Raw genomic sequence first — 12,673 nt, forward strand, 5'->3', positions numbered from 1 at the left:
TATCCTCTCCCTAAAAGCATCTCCAGCCGCGCCCCCAACAGCCCCCCTTCCCAGGCGAATTTTTAGCGCCGGTGGCCGAAAATCGGTCCAGTCGCGACCCCAGGATCTCGTTTAGCGCCGGTTTGGGCGAAATACAGAGCCGGCGATCCCGCCCTGAACCCAAGCGGCCGGGCGTGCGAAAAGCGGCGTGGGGCCGCTCCGTCGACGACTAAAGCCCTTTCCCGCCGTTTTCTCCCGCTTTCCCCCTAGGCTCCCCTCTCTTCTCCATTCCTCCTGCCAAACGCTCGGCTCCTCCCGCCAAATGCTCGGCTCCTCCCGTCAAACGCCCGCCATGCCGCCGAAGAAGTACGTGATGCCGCGCGCCGCGACGGATCCCACAGCCGCCGCCCAGCCGAAGCAAAAGGAAGCCGAGGGTGCCGCTATCCAAGCCCCCGGGCATGAGCAACGTCGAGTGGAAGGCGGATGTGGAGCGCCGGGAGGCCGTCACCGCCGACAGGCGCAACAGGGCCAAGAAGGCCAGGGAAAAAGCGGCGCACGCTGCGGCTGCGCTGGCGGCGGAACAAGCGGAGGCGACGCGCGCGGCGATGATGAATCCACCCGGTGGGCACCCCTACGTGGCCTGGAGCCAGCAAAGCGTCAGCTCTCCGGCAGGGTTCTCGTCGTCGCCGCACCCATGGAGCACGTCGTCGCCGGGCTATGCCGATGGGGACGCCCATGGTGGCTTCAACCCCAACATCACCTTCCCCCATGGGCGCCCTTGTTGGGGAACGTAGTAATTTCAAAAAAAATTCTACGCACACACAGGATCATGGTGATGCATAGCAACGAGAGGGGAGAGTGTGTCCACGTACCCTCGTAGACCGAAAGCGGAAGCATTAGCACAACGCGGTTGATGTAGTCGTACGTCTTCACGATCCGACTGATCCAAGTACCGAACGTACGGCACCTTCGAGTTCAGCACACGTTCAGCTCGATGATGTCCCGCAAACTCCGATCCAGCAGAGCTTCACGGGAGAGTTCCGTCAGCACGACGGCGTGATGACGGTGATGATGTTGTTACCGACGCAGGATTTTGCCTAAGCACCGCTACGATATGACCGAGGTGGAATATGGTGGAGAGGGGCACCGCACACGGCTGGAATAGATCAACAGATCAACTTGTGTGTCCTAGGGTGCCCACCTGCCCCCGTATATAAAGGAGCAAGGGGGAGGTCGGCCGGCCCCTTGTGGGCGCGCCAGGAGGAGGAGTCCTACTCCTAGTAGGAGTAGGACTCCCTTCTTTCCTACTCCTACTAGGAGGGGGAAAGGAAGGGGGAGAGGAAAAAGGAAAGGGGGGCGCCGCCCCCCTCTCCTAGTCCAATTCGGGCCAGAGGGGGAGGGGCGCGCGGCCTGCCCTAGGCCAGCCCTCTCTCTCTCCACTAAGGCCCATAAGGCCCATTATTTCTCCCGGGGGTTCCGGTAACCCTCCGGCACTCCGGTTTTCTCCGAAACCACCCGGAACACTTCCGGTGTCCGAATATAGTCGTCCAATATATCGATCTTTACGTCTCGACCATTTCGAGACTCCTCGTCATGTCCGTGATCATATCCGGGACTCTAAACTACCTTCGGTACATGAAAACACAAAAACTCATAATACCAATCGTCACCGAACTTTAAGCGTGTGGACCCTACGGGTTCGAGAACTATGTAGACATGACCGAGACACGTCTCCGTTCAATAACCAATAGCGGAACCTGGATGCTCATATTGGCTCCTACATATTCTACGAAGATCTCTATCGGTCAAACCGCATAACAACATATGTTGTTCCCTTTGTCATCGGTATGTTTACTTGCCCGAGATTCGATCGTCGGTATCTCAATACCTACTTCAATCTCGTTACCGGCAAGTCTCTTTACTCGTTCCGTAATACATCATCCCGCAACTGACTCATTAGTTACAATGCTTGCAAGGCTTATAGTGATGTGCATTACCGAGTGGGCCCAGACATACCTCTCCGACAATCGGAGTGACAAATCCTAATCTCGAAATACGCCAACCCAACAAGTACCTTCGTAGACACCTGTAGAGCACCTTTATAATCACCCATTTACGTTGTGACGTTTGGTAGCACACAAAGTGTTCCTCCGGTAAACGGGAGTTGCATAATCTCATAGTCATAGAAACATGTATAAGTCATGAAGAAAGTAATAGCAGAATACTAAACGATCAAGTGCTAAGCTAACGGAATGGGTCAAGTCAATCACATCATTCCCCTAATGATGTGATCCCGTTAATCAAATGACAACTAATGTCTACGACTAGGAAACATAACCATCTTTGATCAACGAGCTAGTCAAGTAGAGGCATACTAGTGACACTCTGTTTGTCTATGTATTCACACATATATCTTGTTTCCGGTTAATACAATTCTAGCATGAATAACAAACATTTATCATGATATAAGGAAATAAATAATAACTTTATTATTGCCTCTAGGGCATATTTCCTTCAGCCCTGTCTAGCGCACGCCCTCGCCCGCGTTCGCCGGCGTGCAGTACCCACCATACACGTACTCGCTGCCGGACTACGCAGCCTCACCGACGCCACCTCTTCGCCGCGTCCTCTACTCGCAAGCCGCATCCTTGACGCATCTCGGCGACGCCGACTCGACGGAGGCCGACATGGAGGACATCATCGCAACCGGCTCGGCTGCCGCCGCCGCTTCCCCCGGGTTCACTACCTAGGACAACTCGATTGACCTCGGCGACATGGACAACGAGCTCGACTACGGCGAGGAAGAGCCGGAGGAGGAGGAAGAGGAGGAGGAGGAACCGACGCCGACGAGGAAAGGCACGAAGAAGAGGAAGAAGAAGGCCGCAAAGCCTGGCAAGCCACGCATCAAGTGGGCGTCCAAGGAAGAGGAGTGCCTCGCCGAAGCGTGGAAGGTCGTCTGCCTCGACCCGGTCACCGGCACGAACCAAAGCATCGGGACGTATTGGGACCGTATCAAGGCCGAGTTGGACGAGCGGAAGCTCGTCGACCCCTACTTCAAAAGCGTGCACATGAAGCGTGGGGCGAAGGCGATGGCGAACCATTGGGGGCTCATCCAAACGGCGTGCAACAAATGGCATGGGATCGTCGAGGAGGTTGCGGCTCGCCCGGAGAGTGGCACCAGCGTCGAGGATCAGGTATCTCATACTGTTGCCTTCCGCCGTGCGCGCACACTTTCGCCTCGTGCGCTACGCGAGCGCCGAGCACGCTGACTGATGTTCTTTCGTTCGGCGCAGCTGCTACGCATGTTCGCCATGTTCCGCGATGACAACAGCGACACAGAGGTCAAGTACCTCCACGTCTTCAGGCGGATCCACAGGTGCGAGAAATGGGCGGTCGTCCGGCGCACCCTCGCCAAAGCCAAAGAGACGTACAAGCCGGACGCGCCGACCGCGGGCGCGGCTGACGGGCAACCGGATGGCAACAAAGGTGCCAAGAAGGCGAAATACGCCGAGTCGGCTGCCTCGCGCGTGCAAGAGTCTATCGAACACTGCCTCGCCGACGCCAAGACCAGGGCCGCCCAGCGAGAAGAGAAAACTGAGGCGAGGTGGGCTGTTTTGATGACGAACAACGCCGTCAAACTCGACTTGCTCCGGACCAACGCCGCCGCGAAACTCAAAGTTCAAGACGCGAAGAAGAGGAACAACGACCTCGCCTTCTTGATGGGCGGCGCTGACATGCTCCAGAGCGGCGACGAGAAGCTCAAGGCGTGGTTCTTGGCGGAGCGCGGCCTTATCCTGAATCAGATACCGGTGACGCCGCCGCCGCCGCTGCCGCCCAGCCCGGCGGCTGATGACGATGCCTCCGCGACGCCCAGCCACACCGACGATGCCTCCGCGACGCCCAGCCCCACCGACGATGCCTCCACCGTGCCCGGCAGCACAGAAGCCACGCCAACCAGCCCGGAAGCCGCGCCGACTCCTTCCAGCCCGCGTACGCCGACGCCGCCGCCGCCGGAGGTTGAGCTCGACGTTTGATGTACTCCTTCCGCGTCCTTCCTTTTCTGTACGCCGAACTACTGCGTGTCCTTTTATTTGATCGCCGAACTGTGGCACTGAATCACTGAACTTTTGCGATGATCGTTTTTCTTTGAGCGGGAACGATGGAGTTCGAATATGGGGCGCCTTGGGGGGCGGCACCTGGGGGCGTGGCTGGGAAGAAACGAACCCCAGGAGCCGATCTAGCGTTGTCTCGCCCTTAGGCCACTCTTTTTCGGCGCCCTGAGAGGCCGAACGGCTGGAGATGCTCTAACACAATGATGGAAGAAAATTTCTTTCCAAAAGATCACCTAGCGCACTATCAAAGTCGTTGCCGCAGACCTTTCCGGTCACGACGCCCTTGCCGCACATGTGCCTGCCCATTGCCGACTGTCTTGCCGCCTTAGAGCCTCCTCCGAGCCTCCTCCTGCCACCACCAAACATGGTCTTGAGCTGGAGCTTGTGGTCGTCGTCGCCGTGTCGGAAGAGCTCGCTGCCATCGTGGCCCCACCACCGCCACCTCCCACGTCTCCTTCCGAAGCTTCTGTCACATTCAACGAGGCTCTCGGTCGCCTACCATGGCTATGTCGTGTCAACCGTGAACACCTTAAACTTATTTTTTTTGATTTTTTTTTCTTGTTTCTTTATTTTTCTTCTAAGTTCCTTTTGATTGGTGTGCTTTTTAACCTTTTTTCGTCCGTGTTCCCAACGACAATGGTAGTTGATTTTTTTTCACTTTCATTTTAACACGTTTCTTGTTTCTTTTTCATTTAATTGTATTTCCTTTTTCTGCTTGACTTTTATGTTTTTAAAAATGTTTTGCTAAACAAGCAACTCTTGTTAGCCTTTTCATGTTCTGCTTTTTAATTAAAAAGCTTTGTTTAAAAAATCAAAAATATTTTCACTGACAGCACACACTGACGTTTATGTGTAACTTAAGCCTTTTCTATTGAAAATATTACGACTTGATTGGACACATGTCACTCGCTCGCAATTCCATGTTCGTCGGTCATGCGTAATTGCATGTCTCACCCGCAAAAAAAAAAAGTAATTGCATGTCCAACTTTTTTTCTTCTTATAAATAAATAGTTTCATCCGTTGCACACACGCCGGACGTGCATAGTTGCATGGATGCCGGCCACACGCAATTGCATGTTCGTCTTCAGTGTGCAACTTAATTTAACCATGTTGAAGGAAGAGCAGTTTTGACCCATCAGGATTTCACCTAGCGTCGGCGATGAACCGGCGATTTCTCTACTTGGTGCTCCACAGCTTCGCACCTGCGCGCAGGCACTGCCCCCCGTACACGTACACGCTTCACCGCATCAACCCGTCGCGCTTCTTCTTGCCCGATGGCTCACCACACCGCGCGGCGGCGGCGGCGGTGGAGAAGGCTCGCCTGCCTCCCACCACCATGACCTTCCACACCCCCAACACCAACATGGACTTCATGCTGCTCAGCGCCAGCAAGGGCACGATCGTCGGCGCCGCTGCGGGGCCCCCACGAGCGGCGCCGGGGCCATCCTCTAAGACGACATCTCGCAATCGCTCCGCATCCTGCCGAGCATGGCCGCGGCCAAGCACGAGCGGCGCCGGGGCCATCCTCTACGACGACATCTCGCAATCGCTCCGCATCCTGCCGAGCATGGCCGCGGCCAAGCACGAGGTCGTCTCGCTGGCCGTCGGCGGCAACCTGTACGTCATGGAGGTGTTCCCCGGGAACGAGGACGCCGCCGCCGCCGTCGCGCGGCAGGCCTATCGCAAGAGATCCGTCGAGGCGCTCGTGCATAACCCCACGTCCTACGACGAGTGGTCGTGGCAATCCCTCCCGGCGCCTCCCTTGGTGCCCGGACCCGCGGACCACGGCTACATCGACAACAGGATCAGCGGCTACGCGGCGGTCGGCGAGTCGCAGGTCTGGGCCGGTGTCCATGCCGAGGAGCGGCACCTACTGCCTGGACACGGCGAGCGGCGGGTGGAGCAAGGCCTGCGACTGGGCGATGCCGTTCCGGGGGCGCGCCGAGCACGCACCGGAGCTCGGGCTCTGGTTCGGCTTGGCGGACGGGGACGACGGCCTCCTCGGCGCGTGGGACCTGCGTACCGCCGCAGCCGCGCCGTGTGGGAGGGCTTCACGGCGTCGGACCCGGAGGGGAGCCACCTGATGAAGTCGTGCGTTGTGCACCTTGGCGGCGGCCGGCTCTGCGTCGTCAGGCTCCTGGAGATACCGCAGCCGTCTTGCCAATGCTACTCCGGTAAACCCATTCGCTGCTACGCCGTGTTCACCGGCGTAGAGGTGGAGCGTTGCGGCGGCCAGGGATTCCGCATGATCAGGCACAAATCATGCCGGTATGGCTTAGGTTCAGACAAGAAGCCTGTGTGCGTGCTTTAGTTTGTGTTCGACAAATCGACATACAGTTTCCTTTATCCTAATCATCATATGCATGGATTCCTAAGCAATCCAGGCATTGCTTTTGTGGCGATTATAAAGTACATGCAACATTACATATAGCAAAGTGCAACAACCGCAAACTGCAGATTATAAGTTCAGCAAAACACTGCAAACTGAGTCTTACAAAACATGTTACTCCATCGAGGTCTTCCAAACCAATGATTTTGAAGCAAAATTTTACGGAAAAAATAAATCCCGAACATTCAGATTTTAAGCATGACAATCCAAACGTCTTCCATGGCAACTTAGTTCACGCGAGGTTGGCAAACATGGCAATGTTCTGACAAAAAAAATGAACTGGGACAAAGTTGCCATGTTTGGACAACTAAAGTTGCCGTGAAAAAACGTTCGGGATGACATGCTTAAAATCCGAACGTTCGAGATTTATTGGGGTCCAAATTTTAATGGGCACCCCAAACTGCCAAGCAACAAAAAAAAATTCCAATGTGGAAGCAAAGCTAAAGCGATTTTACATTTCGTTTTCTGTGGTTTTTTGTCTACCCTGCGAGGCCTGCAGTGTCACAAGTAAGAATATGCTACGATTATAAAAGTTTGAAATAAGAATTTGAAATCAACCATGGGGTTTACAATTTCTAATATGGAGCAGTATGCTTGGTTGCTGGATCCCAGCCACAAATAGCCAGATCTATCAACATAGATGCATGGTGTTGGATCAGTTTGCACAGTATTTCTTCGACAAGGCTTTGTAGAATTTCCTTTGCTGCCACACCAACAAAAATAAAACGTAAGGCATGCACATGCTGCTACATAAAAGGGGTAAGCAAAATGAGAGGCTATCAATCAGAATGTCGGCCTGCACCTGTTCTGACACTGACGGCTTTACTTTGGATAATGCTCGCTCGAAGTGCGAGAGTTCAATCGACTCACCCAAACCTGACCCCAAATCTATCTTCCAGGGCTTCCATGGCTGCTTCATTCATCTGAACAAGGAAACAAGGAAGCATACATGTTAACTGGTTCCACTTTGAGTGTTCGATCGTAGCCTAAATTACATGCACCCTTCATCAATGAAGAATTTTTTTTCACACAAAGTACTTACCAGTGATGCTAGCTAGGTCGGCACCGGGGAGATTGTTGCATTCCTCACGGCGAGCTAGTGCATCCAAATCGACACTGGGGGAGAGTGGTTTTTTCCCGGAACTTGCTAGTGATTTGAGTATCGAAGCGCGCTCATTAGCGCCAGGTAGAGGTACAAAATGTTTCCTCCCAAATCTATTAGGCCGTAGAAGAGCATCATCTATCACATCAATTCTGTTTGTAGCTCCAATAACAAAAACACCTTGATCAGAACTACTACCAAGTTCAGTAAGTAACTGCAAGTGCAAAGACGAATTAACATGAGAAATACAGAGCGTGGAAACAAATGATTGAACATGTTAGAGAATCTCTGCATTGCCAATATATGTATAGGATTTTGAAGTTACCTGGTTCACGACACGTTCAACAACCCATGCTCCCTCATTCCCTCTTTTTGCTGTCAAGGCATCTATCTGGCAACGTACAACAAATTAATGGATTAACTAACCAAAAATTTGAGCACCGTATTTTGCTTGGAACACTAAGCACCTTATGAAGCAACACATGCAAGTTGCTAAGCAACTCTAAATTCTAATAGAACAGACCGATGTATCAGACATTAAAAAGAAATTCCAGGCTTTCACTAAACAGGATAAATGTTACAATGAGCAAAGCAATGACTTATTTTACCTCATCAAAAAATATTATGCATGGGGAGTTCGTCCGTGCATGGGCGAATATTTTCCTTACTCCTGATTCACTCTCCCCAACATATTTGGTTAACAGCTCAGGCCCCTAAGTTCCAAACAAAACAAGAATCTTAGTTAGCAGACTGTATGAAACTCAAAGGAGCATGTACTGAAAATATGGAAATCTCAACATCAGTTACCTTTTTGTAAATAAAATTAGCCCCTGCATCGTGTGCAACTGCTTTTGCTATTAGTGTTTTCCCACAGCCCGGAGGTCCAAACAGCAAAAAGCCATCTTGCATATCCACTCCAAATTTCTTTAAAGGTAGATAACAGAGGACATGAATACATAGAAATAAATAAAGGATACAACTGAAACACATATAAAACATGCTGGATTTCAAGCAATATTGCAAATAAAGCACCACAGGTGCCCATGACTCTAGCTATGAGATCTGTCTTCAGTACAAATGAACCCAATATGGAAGCCAAATAACAGACTGAAGAAAAATAGTACTCCCTCTGTTCACTTTTATAAGTCATTTCAGACAACTGAAAATAGGCTGCTTTGCATGTTGTCTGAAATGTCTTCAAGGACTTATAAAAGTGAACAGAGGGAGTACTTGAACTAAAACCATGACAAGAATTATGGAATGGAAGGAGTATGGTAGAACACATTTCATCACGAGATTTACCTTATAAAGTTCAGGGTGCTTGATACACCGGACGATGCAGCGATCAAGTTCTTGCTTTAAAGAATCAAGACCGCCAACATCAGCCCATTTGACATCAGGGACTGAGGAAAATCCTTCCCTTCTCAATGATGGTTGAGCCATTTTAATTGCTTCCTTCAGATCAATGACAAAGGTTTATATTTTAAACATGGTACACTCTACTGAAATCCCCACTTTTCACATGAGCGGAGGAATTAATTCGACTGTTGCATGTAGCTAGATGTAAAAGTTGAAAAATCACGCTTAACTTAATTACCTCAAAGTTATCCATGGTGACACTTAGGCTCTCCATCTCGTTTTGACTACAAGGATGTCTCCACCAATTCGGTCCATTCTCATTCATTTTTACATCAATAAATCTATCTATAGCTTGACTCCCTGCTTGATCAACCAATGCCTTCAGGTCGGCACCGACGAATCCTGGTGTCACCCTCGTTATCTTGTCCAAATCAAACTGGCCTCCTTCTACGTGTGTTCGAAGGCTCCGAGTAAGCTTCTCTAGTATCTGCCTCCTTGCATCCTCATCAGGAACACCAACACATATCTCCCTATCGAACCTCCCAGGCCTTCGAAGCGCCCGGTCGACAGCGTCAGGTCTATTGGTTGCTCCAATGACGACGACGTAGCCTTCAGCCGGCTTGATCTTCTCCACATCAGATGATTGTGAAGTATCCATTTCACTTGCAGCGCCATCCGATCTAGCAAAGTTCTGGTGGAATTGGTCCATGCATGTCATGAGCTGTGTGACGATCCGCTGCTCCATTCCTCATGAACACGATGGAGGGGGCAGTCCTGTAGTTGAACAAGGACCTGATGTTCTCCTCAGAAGCTCCTGAAAGAACAAATTCAATTTGAAATGTTAGCATCTGGTGCAAATTGACAAACATGTTACGTGTATATTGATAGTGTATACCCGAGACCCCAGAGACAAGCTCGGTCGCGGAGGTCTTGTGGAAGGGCACGCCGGTCTCGTTGGCGATGGCGTGGGCGAGCGCGGTCTTCCCGCAGCCGGGAGGCCGGTGCAGGAGGATCCCGGTGACGGGCCGCACCCCGAGCCAACGCAGCAGCTCCGGGCGCCGCAGCGGGATCACCACGTCCTTCATCAGCAGATTTATCACCGGCTGCATGCCGCCGAGGTCAGCGAACATCGACGCCTTCCCGTCGCCTCCCTGAGCGAGGTTAGGGCCCCCTCCTCCTGCTGCTTTGTTGTCCGCGGTGACCTCGCTCTCGACAGCCGGCTGCTGGTTAGAGGCGGCAGGGTCCGGCCGTTTGGACGTTTGGGAGGAGTAGAGGGCGCGGAGAGGAGGGACTTGGTGACGTCGTCGAGGGTGTGGGAATCAGACGGCGGCGAGTGGGTTGACGACGACGAGGAGGAGGTGATGGCGTCATAGCTACTGCGGGCGGATTCGGCGGAGACGGGGCGAGGGAGGGAGGAGATCAGGGCCCGGTGGACGGCGGCGGTGAAAACCTTGAGGTTATACAGGCGGTACTCGCGGTGGCGGGAGAGGATGGCGCGGACGACGTCCTCGGTTGAGGAGCCGGGGGCGGCGAGGCTTGATTGAGTCCGACGCGATGATCCGGCGGAGGCGGGTCTCCACAGAGTAAGGCCGGCGCGGGCGCTTCGCCATTGGCGGGGGCGGCTATTATTTTTATTTATTTTTAACTGGCGGCTAGGGTTTATAAGTCCGGACGGACGCGGTGTTTTGGCTCCTAGGTGCATATGTACTCATTGTTTAAATACACGTTTTGAAAAGTTGAAAAATTTGAAACAAAAATTTCACGGGTATATCTGGACATTCTATGTGCATGCACAAAGTTTCGGTGAAAAACAATGTTTTTTGTGGCTTGTGTAAAAAAGATAAAGAAATGCAAAATGAATAGTTGTAATGAAGCATCAGAAATTGTCTTTTTTACACAAGCCATAATAAACCTCGTTTTTCACCGAAAACTTTGTGCACGCATATAGAATGTCTGAATATACACATGGATTTTTGTTCGGAAATTTTCAACTTTTTAAAATGTGTCTTTAAACAATGGGTGCATATGCACCTAGGAGCCATTGCCAATTTCCGCGGTACAAACTAAAACTTATTGACGATGGAGGGGACGATTTTCACGGGGTATTTGATCATTTTTCCCACATTACATAGGCGACAGTTGATCATATAAAAAAATTATATTATAGGACGGAGAGAGTAGTATATAGTTTGGCTCTGATTATTTGCCACAAATAGTATTCATTTTTGTCTTTTTTAAGACTTGCCTATTTCTTATCAGACCATTTTAAAACCATTTCAGCTAGGATAATCCATACTAAAAGACCTAGATATCCTATGGTAAACTTGCAATTTGTCTAAAGTCTATTATATTGTACCTGGCTTGAACGGTGCACTGAGGACGCTCCTTCGGCGCCTTAACCGCCTACATGTCACATATCCAAATCAGTCTGTGCACTGATGTCTTAACCGTGGAGGCAATAAGAGGATCTAAAGCTGGGCGCCCCAAACCCGTCTCAGACGTCTGGACGGACAACCCGTTCACTTTCACAAAAAATTGACCTAGATGGGCTCCTTAAACGGGCGTCAAACGCTCGAACTGACCGGCACCACTTATATCCAATTCAAATATGTGGCAGATATGGAGACACCCGGATGCGTCCGCCACGTCGGACCCAACAGTCCGACCCCACCACAATATGTGCCAAACACATCAAACCCTTCCTCCTCCTCCCGCTTTCCTCCTGCCTTTCCCGTGCACGAGCCCTTGCTGTCTGCCACTGGCCTAATCCTCTTCGGAGATGTCCACTATCTCCGTGCCCGGCTCCGAGTACATGGGCGGCAGCCGCAGCTCCGGCTCCTTCGCATCGGCCTTCGCATCCATCTCCGCTTCGACCTCATCAAAGAGTGCGTCGGTCGCCACCCGTTCCGGCCGGTTGGCCTCCACATAGGCCTAATCCTGAATGGACTCCAAGACGGCCTGCTGCTTCACTATCTCGGCCGCTTGGGCTACCGCGAACTCCGCCTCCGCAGCCTCCATGTTGAAGCTTGGAACCGGCGCCAGCTCCTCCTCCGACTACTCGGCCTGGTCCTACTCTGGATCCGTCACGTCCATCGGAGCTGGCTGCTACTCCTTTCCCTCGTCCTCCTCCACCTGCTCCTCCTCCTGCTCCTCCGGCTTCGGCGAGCCCGGGCAGCCCGATAGCGATGCGGGCGGCGCGCCTCGCCTGGATCTCCTGCTCGATCTGGAACCAGCAGTCGGGCGTGAGCGTAGCATACGTGGTTATCTTTTGCCAAACCATGGTGAAGCCGGAGGGCATGGGAAGAGCGACAGAGCGGGAGAAAGGTCGATGGGCTTGGGCTGGCGGTGCAGAGAGGGAGGAGGTGGATGTGGCTAGGGTTGGGGACGCCGACTGGCTAGTGTTCCTCCGGTATTCGGGAGTTGCATAATCTCATAGTCATAGGAACATGTATAAGTCATGAAGAAAGTAATAACAATATACTAAACGATCAAGTGCTAAGCTAACGGAATGGGTCAAGTCAATCACATCATTCTCTAATGATCTGATCCCGTTAATCAAATGACAACTCATGTCTATGGCTAGGAAACTTAACCATCTTTGATTCAACGAGCTAGTCAAGTAGAGGCATACTAGTGACACTCTGTTTGTCTATGTATTCACACATGTACTAAGTTTTCGGTTAATACAATTCTAGCATGAATAATAAACATTTATCATGATATAAGGAAATA

At 51.7% G+C, this 12,673-nt stretch overlaps 1 pseudogene; it reads right to left on the reverse strand.

Moving 5' to 3' along the window:
- Positions 1-7,135: 7,135 nt before the first annotated feature.
- On the reverse strand, positions 7,136-10,643 carry LOC109754489 (cell division control protein 48 homolog C-like; annotated as a pseudogene).
- Between the last annotated feature and the right edge of the window lie 2,030 nt (positions 10,644-12,673).

The sequence above is a fragment of the Aegilops tauschii genome, chromosome 7 (genome assembly GCF_002575655.3).
Source record: "Aegilops tauschii subsp. strangulata cultivar AL8/78 chromosome 7, Aet v6.0, whole genome shotgun sequence".
Classification (NCBI taxonomy): Eukaryota; Viridiplantae; Streptophyta; class Magnoliopsida; order Poales; family Poaceae; genus Aegilops; species Aegilops tauschii.